Genomic DNA, 23,715 nt, shown 5'->3' with positions numbered 1-23,715 from the left:
TTTCCTAAATTCCCCCATTTTAAAATATTTAGGTGGCGACTCTGTATCTGGCAAAGCAGTCCATGTTTGGCACTACTTCTTTCAAAAAATCTGTTTTCTCAAAACGATTTGCCAGATTTGGACTCTTTGGTTCAGAGTTAGAACCGTGACACAAATCGAGTCCGAGCTGTAGCAAGGTCCCACGCGGGCACTGTTACAGTTTCTGGCGACTCTGCTGGGGAGTTTTTTAGAGAGTTTGACTCGAACTCGTGATATCCTGTTTTGATCTCATTTATGTGTTTCTTTGCATTGCATGTGCATTGGTGCGCCTAGGAACACAGTGTTTGCCATCTGCCATTCCTGAACGGTTTGCCGGAGGCTTGTCTTGTCAAGACATGTCCATAAGGCTGACCGGCTATGGGCTCTGACAGCATGGGAACACAAACCCCGGTTTTACCGGGGCACCCCTTTTGACCATTCGACCTAGTGCATATTCGAATCCATAGTGACCATTCCAAGCTAGGACAGGTTGCTTACCCGATGTTAGGTTGTTTGAGAACCGCTGTGTGCGTAGTGAAACCCTAGTTCCTGACAAAATAGGACAGGGAAACCCTCCCCCAACATAGGGGTGTTTTGGCTCTTTTTACTTGCTATGTGCTGTTAAAATGTATTTCTGCAGGGGAAATGAACACATCAGTTTGTAAGTTTGGGCATCAGGCCTGAGGGCATCAGTATCATTTTTAAGAGAATCGATTATCTGCGGGTATCAGGGTTCAGTATTGGGAATAGAGATTTTTGAGGACAGTGATCAGTATCAGGGAACCGTGTGCTCGGTTTATCGACTATGTGTTTTGAAAATTCAACTGTATATTATTTGTTTATTTTATGCTGTTGTGCTGTCCGGTTGTTGGTTTATTTATTGCTTTATTTATCTTTTTGCTAGGGTAGTTTAGCACCATTGCGTCTAACCCAGTAGACATTCCCCAAGCACTCTGGATCAGAGGTCGCTGGCTCTATCGATCTGAGGATCTGATAGAAGGACAACCAGTGTACCATTCTCTACCCCCGGTTACTAAACGAAAAGCAACTAGGCAGAGGATATCGGTTCAACAGTCGGTACAAAGGGCTTCGTCTACCCCACCTGTGTACAGTAGGGATCAGGATCCCGTTTCACCCACAGAGAGGGAACGCGTACCAGCAATTCAACCAGAGCAGAACAGTATGGCTAGCTTAGAGGAAATGGTGCGCCAACTTCAGGAAAGCATGAAAATGATGCAGCAAGATGCTGCCCGACAGGCAGAATTTGCCAGGCAACAGGCTACAGTTATGAGTGAGCAAGCGGATTTAATTGGGAGATTGCAACAGCAAACTGGGGCATCACCTTCGCAGCAAATCCCTCCTCCATTAAGGGTTCCAATACCCGAAGAGACACCAAACGCCCGGAATGTCCAAGAAGATACAGACATCCCGACGGGGCCGGCTCCACCCCCGATTCCGCCTCAACAATCCAAGGCAACCACTCCCATTAATGTATCGGATTCTCCCTTTGAGTCTGAGATAGACCCCATGACGTTAAAAATGCACAAGCTTGAAAAGCTGTTCAAGAAATCTCAAGGTGCGAAGTCCATTCCGGACATTGGAGATGGGTACATCGACACAGCCGTGACGCTGCCAGATCGATTTAAGATGCCCCAAATTGATCGTTTTGACGGGTCTAAGGATCCCATGGTACACCTGCGATTGTTTTCAGACGTCCTAAGGCCAATGGGCCTCACCAGATTGCAGAAACTATCTTTATTCGGCCGGACCTTGTCAGGTGTGGCGTCCGCATGGTATGCCAAGTTGGGGGACGACGTCAAGAGAAACTGGGACGAGATGGCTGAGGCCTTCATCCTGCAGTACTCGTATGACACACAAATCGAGATCACAACCCGGGATCTCGAGACAACGAGGCAAGAACCCAAGGAAAGCTTCTCAGAGTTTGTAACTAGATGGCGGGCTAAGGCTTCAATGATGACCTTGAGACCCACAGACAAAGACCAGATTCGGATGATTGTGCGCAATCTTCAGCCGAAGCTGATGCAAAAGATGATTGTAGTCCCCTTTCCCACCTTTGCTGATTTGCATGAAATGGGGGTGCAGATCGAGGACGCCTTGAGACAAGGTTGGATTGATAATGATCGGGATCAACCCCGCAGAAATTTCAATCATAGTACTAATGCAGGCCCGAGTGGCGCTACGACTGCCAGGACCTCCGAAGTGAGTATGGTCACCACTAACCCTTCCCCGAGAAATATAGCAGCTACACCATTCTCCGGCGCTTCCGGAAGCAACTCGCAAACAGCCAAATACCCTCCCAGAAACACCAGAACCTTCGCTCCACTTTATATGCCCCTGTCCAAAGCTTTGGGGGTTTTGATCAGAAAAGGGCATCTGAAGCCCCTAGAGCCGCGGCCCTTACCTGAAAGACTACCCGCCACCCACAACCCAGCCAAATATTGTGCGTTCCACCAGCAGCATGGTCATGACACTGACCTATGCTTTCGTTAACGTCATGAGATTCAAGATCTCATTGATAATGGGGTGATTCTCCCCCCTGAGAAACCTAATGTTACCACAAATCCTCTCCCCGCACATAACCAAGTTCCACCACCCAAAAGAGTCAACTTCATCTACACTGGGGTCGCATCCTACGATCCTAGTATCTACATCACACCCTCCTACCTGCCTAAACCTAAAGTTTTCCTCCCCGATTGCACCGATTTGTGCATGACGGACATCTCCATAACCCAACCCAAGCCAGTGGTGGTGACCATCGAGAACAGGAAAGGGGTTGTCGAACCAGGGTCCGTGGAGCCTGAGAATGATGTTGGGAATGCTTACAGTCCGAATGACTACATTTCACCGGTGGGCCAGAATAGACCAAATGTCGAATTTCCAGTCGGGGGAGAGCTGTGTGTAATCCGAGGGGACAATTCAGGACAGGGAATGGATGATTTGACAGTCGTGGAAAAGGATGTTGTCAAGTCCCAATTTCATGCTGACCAAGACTCAGCCATCAACTGGTATGATAATGAAGAATCAGCAGAGGCCACAGGGTGGTTAGACGATCAGCCGGATGTAATAGGGGAGTTCCAGTCAGAACAAGGCCCGGCAGGGGCAGGAATGTCAACAACGCCCGGGAGTGTCGAAAAGCAGAATACATCGCCGGAGAGCGCCGGCGTCGAGAGTTTCGCTCGAGAATGGAGCATTTTAAGTACAGGGATCAGTGAGCAATCTACTGCATTGACACAGTCAGAACAAGAAAGATTCGAGGATTCTGAGAGGATCAGAAAAGCAAAAGGCCACGTAGGGGTCGAAACCGCCGCAAGTACGGGAATGGAGGATGCTGTGAACATAGGGATAAAAGGTACTGTGAGTATCGGGACAGTTGTGCCAGAACCAGACAGATGCTTGTCAGTCGCAGATGGTATGTGGTGGGAAGACGACGATCTATGTCTTGCCCACACGGACGAGGATTGGAAAGGTAACCAACCAGATGATACCTGGTATATCGGCGAAGTCGATCACATGACTAGGAGTGGACGGTATTTCAAACCTCCACACCTAGATCAGCCGGAGGCGTTTGGGAAAGATAATGAAGCAGAGAAACAAAAGGAGAAGCAACTCGAAGATGAGGCCGTATTGAGACAATTGAAAAAGATACAAGCAGACATCTCCATCTGGGGACTGCTTATGGCTTCTCGAGTACATAGGCAAGCTGTCCTTACAGCCATGGACAAGGCCAAGCTGTCCATAGACACCACGCCCGAGCAGCTGGTGGGATTAGTCTTTTCAGGAGGAAATTCCCCAGCATTGAGTTTTTCTGACAAAGAACTGCCACCCGAGGGTGCGAACCATAACAAGCCGCTCTACATCTCTGTGGAGTGCAGGGATAAATGGATACCCGTGGTACTTGTCGACACGGGGTCCGCCATCAACGTCTGCCCGGCAAGGACAGCTTATGCAATTGGTTTGAAAGTCGCGGATTTTGTACCAACGGCCCAGGTAATTCGGGCGTATGATAACACAAGCCGAGAGGTAATGGGGACAGTTAAGATTCAAACAAAGGTTGGGCCAGGACAGCACGAGATAGATTTCCATGTCTTGGAGGTTCCTGCAACGTTCAACTTGCTTTTGGGACGGCCGTGGCTGCATCAGGTAAAGGCGGTCTCCTCTACCTTACATCAAGTGGTGAAATACCCCTACGGGAAGGGAGTAGCCATTGTTTTTGGAAACTCATCAATTCATCCACCACCAGAGGTGTCTACGCCTGTTCTAGAAATTGAGCATGGTATAGAAGATGTGTTCATATCAGGTTTTACCTTGGCCGAGGCTCGGGTTGTACAGAACATCATGGCAGCTAACGAAGGGGTGTATGTCAGTGCCCAAGCAGTTTATCTCATGAACAAACTCCAGCACCTCCCCGGGATGGGATTAGGCAAGAACGGTAGGAAAGGTGCCGCAGCATCGACCGAAGTGCCACATAACCCCCATACCTTTGGTTTGGGCTACCTACCCACCAAAGAGGATTGGATAAGGAAAGGAAAGGAAATGGCCGGAAGGGCCAGGGCGAAACAGATGGGGAAGCCCTTTGACTTGATGCACCAGCCCATTCGGGGGACCCTGAACGGACGTTTCGTCCGGGAGGGGGAGGACTTTCCGTTCTGTGGCTTCCCGGAGCCGTGGCTCAATGCGGAGAAGAAGCGCGTACCGAGATTTGAAATTTTCTTTGATTTAAAGTTACCTGAGGATGACATCGCCGAAGGGCAGGCAGATCTATCGGTTGAGGCCGAGCAAAGTAAGGAGGTACAGTCCGAGGACGCTGAAAATGGAATGGGGGCAGCGCTGGCGTGTCTGCTGTCAGATCCTCCGATCGAGCAGAGGTGCTTGGGGGATAGCTCCTCGGTATGTGTGATTGGGAATGAAGCGGCTGCGGGCCTACCATCAGCTATTTTGGATGCATCCATCGCACCTTCTCTCATCTGGCAATATGAAGAAGGCTTTTTATCAAGCAGCACCGGGTCAGGTAGTGAGCCGGAATCTGATTCTACCGAATCTTGTACGTCGGAATCAGATTCCAGCTCAACTGAGTCTGAGTCCGGTATTCCCGGGGGTGATAACCCGGATACCACAGTCCTGTCTAGATCGTCTTTTTCATTTTCTTTTGAGTCTGTTGTAACGGAAGAATCCGACGGCTCGGAAGTATTTAATGAGAACGACGTGGATGTGATTTCGGAGTATTTTTCTGTGCCTTTGATTTATTGCTTAAATCAGGATTTTCAAAATTTTGATGAAAACAACGAGGAAGAAATTCCTCCGGTTTTGCAACGGTTAATTGATCAAGAGCAGGAAAGATTTGTTAAACCCTTAATGGATGAAATCACTACTGTGAATGTTGGTACTGAGAAGGACCCGCGGCTGGTCCAGATCGGGTCCACGTTGTCTTCTGAGGAACGCGAGCGCTTAGTCGCTTTGTTAAAAGATTTCAAAGATGTTTTCGCGTGGTCCTACGAAGACATGCCTGGAATCGATCCTGAGATTGTACAGCACCGGATCCCTCTTGATCCCGAGGCCCGACCTGTCAAACAGAAGCTCAGGAGGATCCGCCCTGATTGGGCCATTAAGATCAAGGAAGAGGTCACCAAGCAGATTGATGCAGGCTTCCTGTTGGTGTCTGAGTATCCGACTTGGTTGGCTAACATTGTTCCGGTGCCGAAGAAAGACGGCAGAATTCGGGTCTGTGTAGACTTCAGGGATTTGAACAGGGCCAGTCCGAAGGACGACTTTCCCTTGCCACACATTGATGAACTGGTAGATTTCACGGCAGGACATGCCTTGCTTTCGTTTATGGATGGTTTCTCAGGCTATAATCAGATAGTAATGGCACCCGAAGACCGGGAGAAGACTGCATTCACTACCCCGTGGGGTACATATTGTTATCGAGTGATGCCATTTGGGTTGAAAAACGCGGGAGCTACCTATCAGCGGGCAGCAACTACAATATTGCATGATATGATCCATAAAGAGGTCGAGGTGTATGTGGACGACATGATTGTCAAGTCCAAAGAAAGAGAGGGCCACTACACCGCCTTACAAAAGTTTTTTCAAAGGATCAGAGAATTTCGGCTGCGGCTAAATCCCCAGAAGTGTACTTTTGGTGTTACAGCAGGAAAGATGCTAGGGTTTCTGATAACGCAAAGGGGCATCGAGGTCGACCCTTCCAAAATCAAGGCCATCTTAGAAATGCCACCACCAAGGACTGAAAAGGAGGTGCGAGGCTTTCTAGGTAAAGTGCAATTCATAAGGCGGTTTATCTCTAAACTAACCTTGACTTGTGAACCACTTTTTGGCCTCCTGAAAAAAGGAAAGAAATTCCAATGGGACGGCCGATGTCAAGCAGCTTTTGAGCAGATCAAAGAATATTTACAGAACCCGCCTGTATTGTCACCGCCAGAACCGGGGAGACCGCTGATATTGTATCTTTCGGTAACTGAGACCACCATGGGCTGCATGCTCGCACAGGAGTCAGAAGACAAAGCGGAAAGGGCTATCTACTATCTGAGCAAGAAGATGCTGGATTACGAGACCCGCTATACACCACTGGAGAAGGCTTGTTTGGCCTTGGTATGGGCTACCCGGAAGCTGCGGCACTACCTGTTAGCTCACTCTGTAATGTTGGTTTCACGTTTGGATCCCATCAAATATCTTTTCGAGAAACCAGCACTTACAGGTAGGCTAGCTCGTTGGTTGCTATTGCTTTCCGAATTTGACTTGAAGTATGTAACACGCAGGTCGGTGAAAGGGAGAGCGGTAGCGGAGTTCCTTGCCGACCACCCGGTTGAGGGGGATGAAGCGGTTGAGTACCTATTCCCAGATGAAGCGATTCTGCACATCGAAGATGAAACTTGGACGATGTACTTTGACGGAGCGTCAAACCAGTATGGGTATGGGATAGGGGTGTTGCTGATAGCGCCTGACGATTCCCGTATCCCTTTGGCATTCAAGCTCCAGTTCAGAGTCTCGAACAATGAGGCAGAGTATGAGGCATGTATTGCTGGTTTGGAAGCAGCCCTAGAGCTAGGGGTAAGACGGCTGGACGTCATTGGGGACTCGAATCTTGTTGTATCTCAAGCAAAAGGAGACTGGAAGGTCAAGGAGGAAAGGATGATAATTTACCACCAAACCTTGGATTTGTTAATTCCTCGGTTCGAGAAACTAAATTTCGCCCACCTCGTAAGAGAGAACAACAGGTTTGCAGATTCGTTAGCAACTCTATCTTCCATGATAGACATCCCGTCGGGAGTCCGAATGCGTCCGGTCATCATTGATCAGAAGTTTGCGCCAGCATACGAGTCAATTTCCGCCATAGATGAAGCCCAAGACGGCAACCCTTGGTATTATGATATTTGGAACTTCTTGGAAAAGGAGACGTATCCGATAGGGGCAAGCGCCAAGGATAAAAGGGCCATTAGAAGAATGGCTATTCAGTTCATCATCTGCGGAGGTAAGCTGTACAAAAGAGGTCATCTGGGAATGCATAAGCTCTGTGTAGAAGCTGAAGAGTCGAAGCGCCTAATGGAGGCCATCCATGGAGGAGAGTGCGGTGCACACATGAATGGAGTGATGTTGGCCAGAAAGATCCTTAGGCAGGGTTACTACTGGTCGACCATGGAAGAGGATTGTATCGGCTTTGTTCGGCGATGCCACAAATGCCAGATCCACGCAAACCGTATGAATATCCCACCATCCAAGTTGTACAACATGACTTCCCCGTGGCCGTTTTCCGTGTGGGGAATTGATATGATCGGAGCTGTTACCCCGAAGGGATCGAACGGACATGAGTATATCCTCGTAGCGATAGATTATTTCACAAAGTGGGTCGAGGCCCAATCATACGCGGTGTTGAAAGCGTCGCACGTCGCAAAGTTCATCAGGAACAACATCATTTGTCGCTACAGGGTGCCAAATGAGATCATCTCGGATAATGGATCCCACTTTAAGAAAGAAGTGATCGAATTGTTGGAAAAGTATAACGTGGCTTTTCATAAGTCATCTACGTATCGGCCGCAAACCAATGGAGCAGTTGAGGCCGCCAACAAGAACATCAAACATATACTGCGGAAAATGGTGGAGACCTATCGAGATTGGCCAGATAAGTTGCCGTTTGCTCTGTGGGGATACAGGACTTCGATTAGAACCTCCACCGGGGCAACTCCGTATTCGTTAGTTTATGGAATGGAGTCTGTTCTACCTATTGAAATTGAAGTTCCGTCTTTACGGGTATTGGCCGAATGTCAGATAGCTGAGGCAGATTGGCAGCAGAGCAGGTTCGAGGAACTAATGCTCTTTGATGAAAGAAGACTGAAAGCACTGTACCACGTTCAGAGTTATCAGCGCAGGATTGCTTGGGCTTTTAACAAGAAGGTTAAGTCCAGAAATCTAAAGGAAGGGGATTTGGTACTCAAAGACAACCGAGCTCCCATCCACGACCCGAGGGGCAAGTTCAGGCCCAATTGGACTGGTCCCTACATTATCAAAGCTATCTGGTCAGGCGGAGCTGTGGTTCTGATGGACTTAGATGGCTTAGAATTCTCTCAACCGATCAATATGGACAAGTTGAAGAAATACTATCCTTGAGAGGCTCGCTAGGCCGAAAACCCGAAAGGGCGACCTAGGCAAAAGTTAGAGCACAAAAAATTAGAAAATATAAAAACTGAGCTCGCAAGGCTGAAAACCCGCAAAGGGCGGCCTTGGCAAAAGTTAGAGCGCAAAAGGAGAGTGAAAATACTCGAGCGAACCCGAGCCGGAACTACGTAAGGCTTGATTCCCATGTTTGGGATACGTAGGCAGCTTCATCCTGAAGTTCAGCCATAACACTTCCCCGATCAACTTTGTCCATTTGATCATCTCATCCATCTTTGTCCATCAGCATTCGTTGGAATCTCCGGTGCAGTGCCACTCAGACTAGGGGCAACTTTCCGTTGTTATGCGGTGCTACGAGGCTCTTCAGACTAGGGGCAACTTTCCAGTTGCAGGAATCTGGGGTTGTGCATCTCAAGCGACAGATCTCAAGCGTGTCCAGTTCTGATCCACATCAAAAATGTTTTTGAGAAGTTTTAATATAAGCTGGCTTTGTTCAAATAATCTTTTTACAACTTCGACCATTTTCGGACCAAAGTGGAAAATTCTTAGTACCAGAACTTTCAATTTCATTGATTTCAAAACAGAGTTCTCCTGCTCTTACAAACAATTGAAGTTGCTTTTTATTACATTCAGGAAAGAAAACTTGAAAGTACTAATAAAGCAATAAATCTAGGGCATGGTCAAATCAGGTGTTCCTGTGCCCCCTCCCAGAGCTGGTCGAAGCCTCTGATGCCAAGCTGGGCCCGATCAGTGCTTCTTCATTGAGCCAATCTATGCACTCGTCAGACAAAGTGCAACTAAAAGTAAGAGCGGGGGCCAGGAGTTCTCTCATCCTCCACGCAGTGGCCTGCCAAGCAAGTTGCGCACCCCGGGCTGGGAATGCAGCAGGATACTCTATCCCCTCTGGCGGGCAGGTCTGATCATGGCCAAATTGGCGTCGAATCCGAAATGGGAAATAGAATACACAATGAGTGAGACCGACCAGTTGAATCCCAGTCTGCCGAGGCATATTGTAACTCATTGCCGGAAGGTTCAACCAAGGGCACCGCCAAGCAATACGGTCTGCGGACAAGTGGCACATCCAAGCGAACCACCATTCCTCATCCAAGGCATTAACTAGACGATGCCGGAAAAAGTAGCCGCGAGCTGAATATGCTGGGCAGGAGTCCACAACCTGCAATTTATCCATCAACCACACCTGGGGAGGGATTGAAAAATGAGAGATTAAAGAATAAAGAGATGTACGAGGAGAGAAAAGTGAGAATGGGGTTTTGTGAGAAAAGACTGAGCTCGAGGGCCGAGTGATGTGAGCAATACAGAAACGCGAGATTGGGTGGGAAACATTACCTGTAGTAGTAGTGGACTCTCCGCCAATCTGCACGTCTCATGACGGTAAAAGGCGTCTAAACCCATTAGCGTCTCGGCCAGAACCATGGCAATACAGCTCTTGCCCTCTCTCAAGCCTTGGGCAACCTCAATCAGCCGGACACTAGCCCCTCCAGAACCCGAGACAAATAGAAAATGGGACAGCATGCACAAGCAGAGGGCATGTCGCCGGAAGCCTTGCCAGTGATGGTTGCTGCGATCACCAGCATCAGAAAATTGATCGGCCAAACTCGGAATATCTAACATCCCGTCGCCCATCAAAGACCGAGCATCGCGCATGCTGAGTCCGCACATGCGCCCTAAGGATTGGGCATGACCAAAATTAAGTTGGGGCAGGAGCTCCTCGTCGCGCTCGGACTCCATTAAGGCTCGGAAATCTTCGAAGGTAGGACACATCTCTTGCCCGGCGAAGCTAAAGACATGTGTCACCGGATTCCAAAACCTTGCCGCGGCATGAAGAAACGGGAGATGCAACGGGGTACGACCCAGAGTGAATAGTGCATTTATGCCGAAACCCCGGAAATTCACCTTTTCCGAGCCATCCAAGCTAGTAATCCAAGCTGTGAGATTTTGAGCAAGAAACTCTTCCATTGGAGCAAATCAGTGTGAAAATGAGGAAAACTACGAAGCTGGGATCTTTTGTAGGAGATAAGGTTGAGTGGGGGGACAGGTGTCAACATTCTGGTGGTTCCCCTCGTTTAGTGCCGACCGGCCAGAAATATATGCCGACCGGCATAAAGATATGCCGACCGGCCATCTCAGTTTGCCGACAAAACAGACATACGGCCGGTAGCCATTCCTTGCAGCCGGTGGTCCCTACACTGTGCCGGTGGACTTCCTTCTGGTTTCCTGAGCTGTTCATGCTAAGAAGTAGGGAACTGCACCACCTCCAAACCCCCCCCGGCGATAGACTCTTGCGGAGCCACGCCTGTCTGCTTGTCGAGTTTTTTGAACATTTGCTTATCGAGTTGTATTTCGCTCTCTTTGAGCTCTTGATTTGTTTATCGAGTTGTATTCACACTTGTTTGGTTGTGTCGTATCCTTGTTTTGCTTATCGAGTTGTAAGTCGGTTCACTACCTGATTATTACGATGGCAAATTTCCAAAATGAGTTCAATTTCGTTCACATTGTGGTGTGAAACCCTGCGATGCGATGCACAGAAGATCCACAAATGCAACATCTTTTGAATAAAATGATTCGTTTCATTCCCATCACATGTTTTGTAAAGTGTGTGAATTTTGAGAAAGAGAATAAAACCTGCCTGAGGCAGTGCAATGTGCTCAAACTACTAGTAAAAAGGAAAATAAAGCGTAGGATGGCAGGGTAGCCAAGTATCAAAATTGATACCAGTGAAACCCCCCTTGCGGTTAACGCACCTTCTGCATCTTTGTTTGGGCTAGCCGCGTCGTTGGACGCCCTCACAATACGGAAATCACACCTTTTGAAACGTGAACCTTTGAGTTGACCTCAGGCCACAACTTCTGCAAGCAACGCTCGATGCGTACGAAGAATGTCCCGCCCCGTATCCTTTTCATGCTTGGTGAGCCCCACAAATTGTTTCGATTATGCTGTGTAATAGTACGTTCCTTTACTTGCGTAGACCGCATGTTTAATTTCATTACCTGCGTAGACCGCATGTTTAATTTCATTATCTGCGTAGACCGCATGTCTTGATTGCGTAGATCACATGCTTAATTTCATTACCTGCGTAGACCGCATGTCTTGATTGCGTAGATCGCATGTTTAATTTCATTACCTGCGTAGACCGCATGTCTTGATTGCGTAGACCGCATGTTTAATTTCATTACCTGCGTAGACCGCATGTCTTGATTGCGTAGATCGCATGTTTAATTTCATTTCCTGCGTAGACCGCATGTCTTGATTGCGTAGATCGCATGTTTAATTTCATTACCTGCGTAGACCGCATGTCTTGATTGCGTAGACCGCATGTTTAATTTCATTACCTGCGTAGACCGCATGTCTTGATTGCGTAGATCGCATGTTTAATTTCATTACCTGCGTAGACCGCATGTCTTGATTGCGTAGATCGCATGTTTAATTCCAATACCTGCGTAGACCGCATGTCTTGATTGCGTAGATCGCATATTTAATTTCATTACCTGCGTAGACCGCATGTCTCAATTGCGTAGACCGCATGTTTAATTTCATTACCTGCGTAGACCGCATGTCTTGATTGCGTAGATCGCATGTTTAATTTCATTTCCTGCGTAGACCGCATGTCTTGATTGCGTAGATCGCATGTTTAATTTCATTACCTGCGTAGACCGCATGTCTTGATTGCGTAGACCGCATGTTTAATTTCATTACCTGCGTAGACCGCATGTCTTGATTGCGTAGATCGCATGTTTAATTTCATTACCTGCGTAGACCGCATGTCTTGATTGCGTAGATCGCATGTTTAATTCCAATACCTGCGTAGACCGCATGTCTTGATTGCATAGATCGCATGTTTAATTTCATTACCTGCGTAGACCGCATGTCTTGATTGCGTAGATCGCATGTTTAATTTCATTACCTGCGTAGACCGCATGTCTTGATGGCGTAGATCGCATGTTTAATTCTAATACCTGCGTAGACCGCATGTCTTGATTGCGTAGATCGCATGTTTAAATTTCATTACCTGCGTAGACCGCATGCTTACGATCAATTTCGTTACCAGCGTAGACCGCATGCTCCATTTACATGTTTATGTTTCCACAGCATTGTTATGCTCCCCACTTGCTTTGCGATGTCACGTACTTCGAGTACACTACTTCGCATGTTGCTAACCATATTGTACCTGTTAAGTTTGTTTTCTTTTCAGGCACGATATTGTATGTACGGTTCATTTGAGGCTGGTGCAACCAGACGAGCCGAACAGGTATTGTCCTCCGAGTGAGACGTATTGAGAATTCCATAATTCTCTTACATCCTTTCTGCATTGTGGTGTAGTTCGATGTGTGCTAGCTTAAAACTGTCGCATGTTTGCTTCGTTACAGTTTTCTTAGCATGATCATAAGTTATGCTCGGCTCCGTGCATTGTCTTGCATTTTGCCCTTGCCTCCGGGCGCATATCTTATTTGTCTTGTTTGTTTGTCTAAGTCTTCGGCCTTGTCAAAAATGGGTCGTCTCTGGGCTTTGACATTCACTCCCGTCATTGTTATGACTTTCGAGTTCTGTCAAAGAGGGGCAACTGTAGACACCCCATTTTTGACCGTCTTCAAGACTTGGACGTTACCGTTTGAACACTCGGTGATTATCCATGTTTGTGTTCGTTTGGAGTTCCCGGAGGTCCTGGCTCGCGTGCCCTACCTCAGGATCTCCGAACTTGGCCGTTTAGTGTCCGGTTTTGCACCGAACACTTGTGTTTTGCCTTGGAAGGACAGAACAGGGCTTGTAGACCAGCCCCACACACCACCGGCAGTGGCTGAAGGCCGCCGGCTGGCCTCTTTCTTCCATCGGCACTTTTGTTTGCCGGTCGGCACATTTTATTGCCGGTCGGCATAATTTGTTGCCGGTCGGCACTGTTTTTTGCCGAAATAACATTTTTGGGCAGCCGACCACTGTTCCTCCACTTTATGGAGATATTTTGTGCCAGCTGTGATAGCTGGCACCAACTCCTTTCCCCTCCATACACGTGTATGGAGGGATTTCCCTCTAGCCAAGCTTGTTGAATAAGCTTTGCAAGAGGGATCCTTATAAGAGGGAGGCTTTCCTCTTGGTTCTAGGTTAGAAAAACAGAAGCAAAAATCAGCCTTTAGAGATATAGATACATATTATCTCTATACCTCTCTCCCTCTCCCTTCTTGTGTGTGTTTCTTGGCCCAAAAGGTGTGTTTTACCTTACTTTTGCACCATTACACACACCATTACACCTTAGTCCGAGATTGAGGGACTTGGGGGAGTTGTTTCTTGAGTTTTGGACTGGTTTTGATCCAAAGAAGGAGGTTAGGCCATTTGTTCTTCAAGGGTTCTTCAAGGGTGAGCATCTTCCCTTTTATTCCCCAAACTTGCATTGGTTTTCTACCTATTTTGTTTATTGTTTTGGCTCTTGTGTATAACATAAAAAAGGCTCATATTTTCCTGCTCTAACACTTTCATTGAGGTCACTTTGTGGTTAGATTGCAAACTCACCCTCATAGGCCTTGTTTGGCCTATTTTGGTGCCTTTTTTATAAGGTTTTGTTCACTTCAGCATTTTGGTCTTTTGATCATTAAAAATCAGTGTATTTTGGTGTAAAAAAGGATGGTTTGAAGTCTTGCATAGGGGAGGGACACCCCTCTCCCTTTATGGTTTTGTTTCCTTGCTTTTTGAGCTCAAAAGGGTGACATGCATGCTTGCCTGGTTTTTGCTCCATTTCAGAACTTTTTGGGTGTTTTTAGGTCATGTGGGATCTCTGTTTTTGGCCGGATTTGGGCCTCCTTGTATGCTTGTAATACTTGCTTTGTATTGCTCCATTTTGCTTAGAATTGTATCTCATGATTAGGCCATGATCCTTGTGTGTGTTGGCTTGGTTCTATGAAGCATTTAGCATTGTTTTTCCATGCTTAACCTCTGTTGGTTATCAACTTGGTCATGTTTGGCATGCTTGTTAGAGTTGCTTTGTATTTTGGCTTGGAAGCTTTGAGCATTTTGACCTCTAGCATGCATGGTTGTGTTTACCCTCTTGATTTGGCATCATCTAGGGTCATATTTTAGTCCAAGAATCATGCTTGTATGTGTGCATGCATAGCCTCTTTCATGCCTTGAAGATGTGTCTTCCTATGCCTAAGAATGAGCCTTGGTGTATTTGTTTCATGGGGTTTATTTTAGTTGCCATATTAGGGGTTTTTGGGGTCCTATCTTGCATGCATAAATTCTGTTTTTGCTTGTTTTAATCATGCCATGAATGGTCATGTTGGTGGGGGGAAGTTGTCTCCTTTTGTGCCTTAGCTTTGGGACCATAAGTTTGCTTGTTAACATGAGTTGATTGTCTATCATCTTAAGCACTTTTGGCCACTGTTTTGAGAAGGGTAAGGGCCTGCCCCTTTGCCACTTCAAGCCCTCTTGCATGCTTGCTCCATGTTTGTTGCATATTTGTTCCATTAAGCTTTGTAGCACATCAATTCCATGGTCAATTTGCTCCATGTTTGCATCATGTTTGTATCTTGTGCGCTTGGTATCATACATTTTGTCATGATAATTGCATATTGCTTGTTGTGTTTTATATCTTGGTGGCATGTTACATTTGAGGCTTGTGAGCATTACATGCATTGGATTTACTTGGTTTGGGGTGTCAAACCAAGTGCGGGAGTCAAGGACCATTCATACTTCAAGTGATGTAATGTGCCTTGATCCCCGGTCATCGGGACCTTTGACTTCAACTTGATAAGGCCCCGGTTTTCATGTTGTTTGTTGCATGCATTTTCATATCAAGTGGCAAATTCGGTCCCTTGACCCACCATGTACCATTGATGGTTCAAGGATTGAAAGTCATGCTTCTTTGAGTCCAAAATATGATAAGAAGTAGGACCATGCTTACATGTGTCCAAAAACTCCATGCTACGCACTGCTTGTCCTCTGTTTGCTGTCAAATTGTCTGTTGCAGGAAGTTTCTGCCGACCGGCAGAATTTAGTGCCGACCGGCACTACCTGGAGTGCCGATGAATCTGATAAAGTGCCGACGGGAATTTTGGAGTGCCGGTGGCAATTCTGTCTGGCCGGTGGTGCTCTGCAGGATGCAAAGAACTTGTTCCAGTACTTTGGAAATTTTCAGAAAGACAAGGCAGTACAAACAGAGGCGACAAGAGTGTAGCACGGGTTTTTCGGGCGGGACGGATTCGAGCATGCATCATCTGCGCGCCCTGAGGCAGAGGCTGTGGCCACCCTCTCCATTCTTTTGCTTCTTTTTTTTTTAATTAATTAGGAAACTTTGTAATAATTTTATTTGTTCATTATTTTGGGACTGTAATATTAATTCGAACCCTCTGAGTGAGAGTAAACATGTAATAAGTGTGGGTGAGTGTGTGTATGTTTTCCAACCCCCATTTCTTTCTTCCCTTTTATTTACCTGCTTATGATGGTAGATTAGGGCATATTTACTTTAGCATACCTTGTGCTATGCATGCGTGCATTCATGCATTTGTTGACATGCATTAGGCTCGGTACATCACGCTAACTGCATTTGTACTTCAATTCCAAATTGAATACGTGCACCAACTGATCGCATTTCATATGCCATGCTTAGGTTAACCGAGCCTATTTAATTGCATCCTGTATGTGCTGCATTAGTCAATTTGACATGAACTAGGACACGCATGTTTGCTAACTAGTTTACTGTTTTGGCACGGAGTACGATGTAAGTATTTATGCTTTAGCATCTCGCATGTGTGTGAATGTTGCCATGATAGCATGATTACCATGAGGCTAGCTGCTTATGTGATATAACTGCTTGAATGCCTGTGGATGGAGGTTGAATTACCTAAATTGGAATAATGCATTAAAACTGTGAGTTTTAAGCCCACTAGATAGTGGCAAAATCATCTTTTCTAAAAGCCCGCTTGAGGGTGGCAAAATCTGCATTTTAGCCTACTTGCGAGTAGCAAACCATTTTCAAAACAAACATGAAATGTTTTGTTCCAATTTGGGCGATTTGGTCTATACTTGTTTGCTGCGCGCATAACATAGTAACCTTAGGCTAATAATTGGAATAAGAATACATAAACGTTTTCAAAACTCGATATCACGGTTAGTAGAGGCCGGTCTTCGGACCGGGCGAAAAGGGGTGCTCATAGCTGACCTTCCCCGATCGTACCCAAGCTCTCGAGCCGAGACAACTCCGGTGATGACGGACATGTGGCCTTCGGCACCGAGTCAGGGTTTCCTAAATTCCCCCATTTTAAAATATTTAGGTGGCGACTCTGTATCTGGCAAAGCAGTCCATGTTTGGCACTACTTCTTTCAAAAAATCTATTTTCTCAAAACGATTTGCCAGATTTGGACTCTTTGGTTCAGAGTTAGAACCGTGACACAAATCGAGTCTGAGCTGTAGCAAGGTCCCACGCGGGCGCTGTTACAGTGATGTGACTGGCGACTGACGGATTAGATGAACTGATGAGCCCTGACCGACCTTTCTTTACCTTGCCTCAGTGAAAGAACACTGGTTGCCCTTGAATTGAATTTCTGACCTAACAAAGTCTATCAACACTAGTCCAATGTACCCCGGGGATATCGAAGCCTTCTGAAGCTATAGTTCCAGGACTACCTAGCAAGAGAGAAAACAGACAGCATCTTAGCACGATTTCACTAGAATGGATTTGAGCATACTAGGATGAATGTACTCAATACTGATCACTGTTTCCCAAATATCTGCCTGTAAACTGATACCCTCGGGTAAAACTAATTCCCCCAAATACTGATGCTGATGCCCACAGGCCTGATACCTAGACTTGCAAACTGGTATATGCGTCCCTGTAGAGATACACTCTAAAAGCACATAGCAAGTAAGAGAGAGCCAAAACACCCCTATGTTGGGGTAGGGTTTCCCTGTCCTATTTTGTCAGGAACTAGGGTTTCACTACGCACACAGCGGTTTCAAACAACCTAACATCGGGTGAGCAACCTGTCCTAGTTTGGAATGGTCACTATGGATTCCGAATATGCACTAGGTCGAATGGTCAAAAAGGGTGCCCCGGTAAAACCGGGGTTTGTGTTCCCATACTATCAGAGCCCATAACCGGTCAGCCTTATGGTCATGCCTTGACAAGACAAGCCTCCGACAAACCGTTCAGGAATGGCAGATGGCAAACACTGCGTTCCTAGGCGCACCAATGCACATGCAATGCAAAGAAACACATAAACGAGATCAAAATAGGATATCACGAGTTTGAGTCAAGCTCTCTAAATCCCCAACAGAGTCGCCAGAAACTGTAGCATGCGCCCGCGAGGGGCCTTCGCTACTACAGTTCGGACTCGATTTGTGTCGCGGTTCTTAATCTTGAACCAAAGAGTCCAAATCTGGCAAATCGTTTTGAGAAAACAGATTTTAGGAAAGAAGTGCCAAACATGGACTGCTTTGCCAGATACAGAGTCGCCACCTAAATATTTTTTAATGGGGAAATTTAGGAAACCCTGACTCGGTGCCGAAGGCCACATGTCCGTCATCACCGGAGTTGTCTCGGCTCGGGAGCTTGGGTACGATCGGGGAAGGTCAGCTATGAGCACCCCCTTTCGCCCAGTCCGAAGACCGGCCTCTACTAACCATGATATCCGATTTCGAAAACGTTATATGTTCTTATTCTGGTTATTAGCCTAGAATTACTATGTTATGCGCACAGCAAACAAGTATAGACCGAATCGCCCAAAATGGAATAAAACATTTCAGGTTTTGCTTTGAAAGTGATTTGCTACTCGCGAGTAAGCTAAAATGCAGGTTTTGCCACCCTCGAGTGGGCTTTTATAAAAGACGGTTTTGCCACTATTTAGTGGACTTAAAACTCACAGTTTTAATGCATTATTCCAAGTTAGGTAATTCAACCTCCATCCACAGGCATTCAAGCAGTTATATCACATAAGCAGCTAGCCTCATGGTAATCATGCTGTTATGGCAACATTCACACGCATGCGATATGCTAAAACATAAAAAGCTTACCTAGTACTCCGAGCCAAAACAGAAACTAGTTAGTAATCATATGCATGATCCTAGTTCATGTTAAAAATGGCTAATGCAACACATGCAAAGATGCAATCTAAACAGGCTCGGCTATCCTAAAGATGGCATGTGAAATGCTGCAACTAACAAGTACTCAACTTGGAATTGAAATACAAGTGCAGTTAGCATGATGTGCCAAGCCTGATGCACGTAAGACAAATGTATGGATGCACGCATGCTATCATACTGTTATGCTAATTTAAATATGCCCTAGTCTACCACCATAAGCAGGTAAATAAAAGGGAAGAAAGACGTGAGGTTGGAAGACATACACACACTCACGCACACTTATTACATAACCGTCCTCACTCGGAGGGACCAAATAAATATTACAGTCCGAATGATAAGCAAATAAAATTATTACAGAATTTCTAATTTACTTAGCAGAATGAATGTAAACAAAAGGGAAGGTGGCCACAGCCTCCGCCTTGGGATGCGCGAATGATGCATGCTCGAATCCGTCTCGCCCCGAAAGCCCGCACCATACCATTGCTGCCTCTGTTTTACTGCCTTGCTTTTCTGAAAAATGCCAAAATGCTGGGACAGATTCCTTGCACACTGCAGAATACCACCGGCTGGGGGAAATTCCCACCGGCAGTGTATAATTCCCATCGGCTGCTGATTTAGTCACCGGCCATTCACCAACGGCCGGTCGGCAATGTATTATGCCGGCCGGCAGAAATTTCCTGCAGGAGACAGTTTTGACAGCAACAGAGGACAGACAGCATATGGCATGGGATTTCAAGCACATGTATGCATGGACACACTCCCTATCATGTAATGGACTCAAGGGAGCATGGCCCTCGACCCTCGGGCCACCAATCATGCATTTCGATACATGATGGCCAAGTCAAATGCAATGCACACAAAACATACAAGGGACCCAACCTCAATCATGGTTGGTCAAGAGGCAAGGCAATGCACAACAATGCACATGCGACCTAAGCATGCAAGCAAACATACAAACATGCAATATAACTACATGGCATACACAATGCTAACAACATAACATGCACAACGCATTGAAACATGGCATATACAATGCAAGATGGGCTTACACCAATGTGAGTGGACCTCAGCCGCACCCACATCAGTGGCCATCAGATAAAAACAAGACAACTCGAAATGCGTGCACGCGTGCACGCAAACCGAGGACCGACCCTCATACACCGAAATGCCACTCTAATGAGACATGGCAAAGACATGGAATATGATATGCAAACATGCAAAAATCAGTAGCAAAACGAGGGGCAAAACAGCCCCGAAATAAGGCGAAATGATACCCGATGCATGAAATGAAACCAAAATGCAAAACTAGGCCCATGCATTGGCCTATAGCTATATAAAACATGCATAATTTGTACATGAGATGAAAAGACAGAAGCAAGGCAGCCCCAAAATAATCATTTTTATAGTTCAAATCATGGTCAAACAGCAAACACAAATAGGGCAAAACTAGCATGCAAAAATGGCCCTAAGTGTGAGATAATGAAGCAACTCACAGCTGCTGACCCCAAACAGGTTAGGGCCCTTCAACAACATTGAAGAGGGGCCCTAAATATGACATTTTAAAGCACTGTAAAAACCCCAAAAACAAACATAGGTATGGCTAAGCTCTTATGCAAGAATTGGACCGAAAGATGGACAAAGAAGTAAGGGGTAGATACAAAGCCCAAAAAGAAAAAGACTCTTCTACAACACTGAAGAGGGGCCAAAAATATGACTACTTACAGTTTATGGAAGCCCCAAAAACAGTATATAAATACACTCAAAATGTCATGCAAGATGAGGCTCGAAAGAGGCTATAACACAAAGTATACAAAATATTCAACAAACAGCCAAAGACCCTTAATGAAACATGACAAGGGGGGAAAAATATGGCTGTTTTTAGTTTTGACCAAAGTCCAAAAACAGCAACATCAGGGGCTGGCAAGGCATGCAAAAATGGGACCAAAAAGAGAATATAAAGGCAAGTATAACATGGAGGTCCCAAACAGTGTTGAGCCCTTCTTCAATGTTAAAGAGGGGCTCAAAATAATCCTATTTTCAGTTTACATAAGGCTCTAAAACAGATCATACACAGGCCAAAAAATACATGCAAGATTATGGCATTTAAGAAGGACAATGAAGCAAGTGCAAGAGGGGGGGCTCAAACAGTGTTGAGCCCTTAATGAAACATGAAAAATGGCTCAAAATGAGCTTAAATTCAGTTAGGGTCGGAGCCCAAAACAATAAGCAAATATGGCTAAGAAATGATACAAGAAAAAGCTCAAAAGAGAGGGAATGCTACTCACCCTTGAAGACCAAACTTTGATGGCTTCTTGGCTTGAGTTTGTGGCTCCTTAGGCTTTGAAGAACAGCCTCCAGCTGCTGGAAATGGAAGTGGTGGTGTGGTGCTATAGGGTGTAGTGCAAATGGAGCAAGGATTTTAGGGTTTGGAGGCTTGGATGAGATATGTGGAGGATTGTATGTAATGCTCCAGCTGGTTTTCTTCTAACCTGGTATAAGGAAGAGGAGAGCTTCCTTTATAGAGCCAAGAGACTAAGGCTTCTCTTAGAAGCTTCAAACCAAGAGCAAAGATCCTCCATACACGTGTATGGAGGATCCAGTCTGTGCCCTCCAGTTGGCACAGCTGGAATCCACTCAATCTGCAGAATGCTCCGGAAGGTCGTCGGCTAGCAAAAATGGTTGGTCGGATACTTTAATCTGCCGGTCGGCAATCTATTTGGCCGGTCGGCCATCTGTTCTGGTCGGTCGGCCATCTATTTGGCCGGTCGGCCATATATTTGGTCGGTCGGCAGGAAAAATCTGCTCTGCAGGTCCAACTTCAAACGGGCATAACTTCTTCATATGAACTCCTTTTTAGGTCAATCTTGTGTCCAAATTGAAGCCCCGGAAATAAGATTTCCAATGGCACCAGACTTGCATCAAAATTATAACTGTACAAAAAGTTATGCTTGTTTTAGTGAAGGCTGCTCAGTTTCGGTCCAACCGGGATGATGCCCAACTTCAACCAATCATATCTCCGCCCTCCGGTCTCGGATTTAAGAGATTCTTGAGTGAAAAATGAAGCCCCGGAAGTCTTCTTTCCAATGGTGGTGGTCTCATAGATTAAATCCAAGTGTATAGACTGATAAGCTTGATTTAGCGAGTACTGCTCGTCCCTCTCTTAGCAATTCTTGCCTATCTTCTTCTCCAACTTGGCTTCTCCCCTCTTCTCCTCTTTTCTTCAACTTTGAACCCCTAAGCAAGGTGTTTTGAAAGGTTTTTCAAAGATTTCATCTCTCTTTCATTCATTTCCACTTTGTCCTTGCTTGGTTTATCGAAAAGCGCATTTTTTGACAAAATGCGAGCCTCGGAACAACGCAGAAACTTTATTTCAAAAATGTTTTGAAAGAGAGGGTTTTAAGGTCTAAAAACCGTTCAAAATAGCTTTGGTCCAAAATGGGGTGTGAAGTTGGGATTTGACCCTCTCATTGTCGAAGAAATTGAACCTTTGCCCTGCACACCTTTTATCACCAAGCAAACCATCAGTAACGCCCAAGTCTTATGGGCTGTCAAAAATGGGGTGTCTACAGTCATCCAATCATATTAAAAAAAATTTGACATCCACATATCAAACCCACTCTATTCCCAAACCATAATGAGTATATAGAAAGTAAATTTGACAAAAATTAAACTAAAAGTTTCCAAATTCAGATCAAAGTAGTAACGTTCAAATGAAGAATAGCAACAATACAATAGTTTCTACAAAGAAAATATCTAAAAAAGCATTTTCTCAACATCAATATCAGGCTTTATATCAGACAGGCTTGACACAAGAGGCTTCAAGCTGTACTTAGGTGTAACACCCTTTGGACCTATGCTTGCCTAATACAATAATTCTTACATGTCTAATTTCAGCTTCATTATGGACCCATGCTTGCCTTTTCTGACTAAAGTGTGTCTTGTGATACAAATCAACAAGTCCAATCTCCTTTCCATCCTTGTCTCGCTGTCAAAAGCTTTATAGTTAGTATCCTATGGAGTACATACATCACCAAATAAAAGAAATAAAAAAAAGTGCCACGTAGACCCTATGATTTAAAGGTCAGCTGTTTACCTCATCGTATTGCACCTTTCTAAATGCCTTTGAGCCAGCTGTATGGAGGACTTTAAGCTCAAACCGATTTTCCTTGTTTTTCTGACATTTCTCCTGCATGAAGTGTAAAAATATATTCAGAAGAAATCAAGTCCATGTGCCCAAATGCTTAGTAACAGCAGCAGCTACATGCATAGCAGCAGCCTCCACCACAGCAGCAGCTGTAGCATCATCAGCAACCCAGTACAAGCAGCCTACACAAGAGCTGCAGCCTCACCACAAGTGTGTGCAAGTGCATTACAAGTGTGTTCAACAATTACCTAGTACGTCTTATCATCCCATAATTGACACAGGTATCGCCACACCTCTTTTTCGATATCTTCATGTGGGTTTGCAAGGGCTGATTCCATCGTAGGGAAACTTCTAAAATGTTGGCGTAGATTAAAGCGGTAGGTCTTGTACCGGAGTTTCATCATTCCAAGGATAGAAGCAATAGCATAAGGTTCATTACTAAAAATGAAGCCTTCCTGCCATACCAATAAAATTAAACACTTCAAAACATTAAGCAACATAATTCATAAACTAAAAGGGAATATTAAACTAGACTAAAAAAAAACTATCTTACTCGAAGGTATGCAATTAGCGTTTCTTTATCCTCGAGGCTAATAAAACTCCACTTAGGCACATTTTGTGGGGCAAATTGCCTAGTGACGATCCCCAACTCGGTGATGAATTTATCAGACCATGGTCCCAAAGGATTCCCAGTAATCCTACAAATTTCAACATCCAATCGCTTCCCTTGACTTTTTATCTTGAGTAATGCAAGGCTTCGTGACTTCCCACGTCCTTTTTTACGCTCTGTTGTATCTATTAAAAACAACATATGGAAAAAAAC

General features: G+C 45.6%; 1 long non-coding RNA gene across 1 annotated transcript; it reads right to left on the bottom strand.

Moving 5' to 3' along the window:
* Nucleotides 1–22,628: 22,628 nt before the first annotated feature.
* LOC114292198 (uncharacterized) lies at nucleotides 22,629–23,515 on the bottom strand. The gene is made up of 4 exons (XR_014349893.1): nucleotides 23,446–23,515; nucleotides 23,141–23,347; nucleotides 22,842–22,934; nucleotides 22,629–22,733 (listed from the first exon to the last, which is right to left on the bottom strand). It is a non-coding gene; the product is annotated as an uncharacterized LOC114292198 (long non-coding RNA).
* Nucleotides 23,516–23,715: the final 200 nt, after the last annotated feature.

The sequence above is a fragment of the Camellia sinensis genome, chromosome 13, assembly GCF_055761805.1.
Source record: "Camellia sinensis isolate YWXY chromosome 13, ASM5576180v1, whole genome shotgun sequence".
NCBI lineage: Eukaryota > Viridiplantae > Streptophyta > Magnoliopsida > Ericales > Theaceae > Camellia > Camellia sinensis.
This window is presented reverse-complemented; position numbering and strand designations above follow the sequence as displayed.